Here is a 795-nt window from a genome sequence, read left to right as displayed (position 1 = left end):
GGTCCTGCTAATCTAAATCCCATTATGTAGGAATATCTCAATTAACAGAATCATCAAATAAAATCACCACAATATTTTATCCCTTTTTTTTTGTTTTTAAATGTCTTATATTAGGAAATGTTTATCCTAGTAAAGAAATAAAAAATAAATAAAAATAATTGTCTCACACTAGAAAACGTTTATCATAGGAGAAACAATGCAATAATTTTTTTTTATTTTTTTTTTTTATTATTATTTTTTTGCAACAAATTTAGGTCTTCAAGATATCTTTTATGTAAGGAATATTTCCCTGTTTTAGAAAAGAAAAAAAAGGAAAGTTTATGTTTTTTTTTTTTTTTAATGGTGGTCGATTTGTGGCATTGGCTTTGAGGATAGTTGCTCCTGTTGTTGCCATGTTTGAAGCTAATTTTAGCTTGAAATTGACTGCTTTCGTTTGCTAGTCAGCTCACCTTGATAATCTTGAAAACATCTCTAGTTGTTCAGAACTTCCAACTTCAAATTTGTTATATTGTTTCCAACCCTCCAACAATAATTGAACCTTGTATTAAAAAATTGTCAATTGCTGACAAGTTACTATGCATATCACTATTTCTTGAATTATGTCACGATTGATGGGCTAATCAAGCTTTGTTTTGTACGATTGAAGAGATGGTAGCAATTTTGAAATCATTTTCTGCCTGCTTAATGAAGACTATCTCAAGATTGAATTGAGCGAGACGTAAAATAAGAAGAAATAATATTTGATCCTTTTAAGAAGAAAAATAAAAATAAATAAATAAATAAAAATAAATGGAT

The sequence above is a fragment of the Solanum tuberosum genome, unplaced genomic scaffold (assembly GCF_000226075.1).
Source record: "Solanum tuberosum cultivar DM 1-3 516 R44 unplaced genomic scaffold, SolTub_3.0 scf00581, whole genome shotgun sequence".
NCBI classification, from domain to species: domain Eukaryota; kingdom Viridiplantae; phylum Streptophyta; class Magnoliopsida; order Solanales; family Solanaceae; genus Solanum; species Solanum tuberosum.
Note: the sequence above shows the minus strand (reverse complement) of the source record.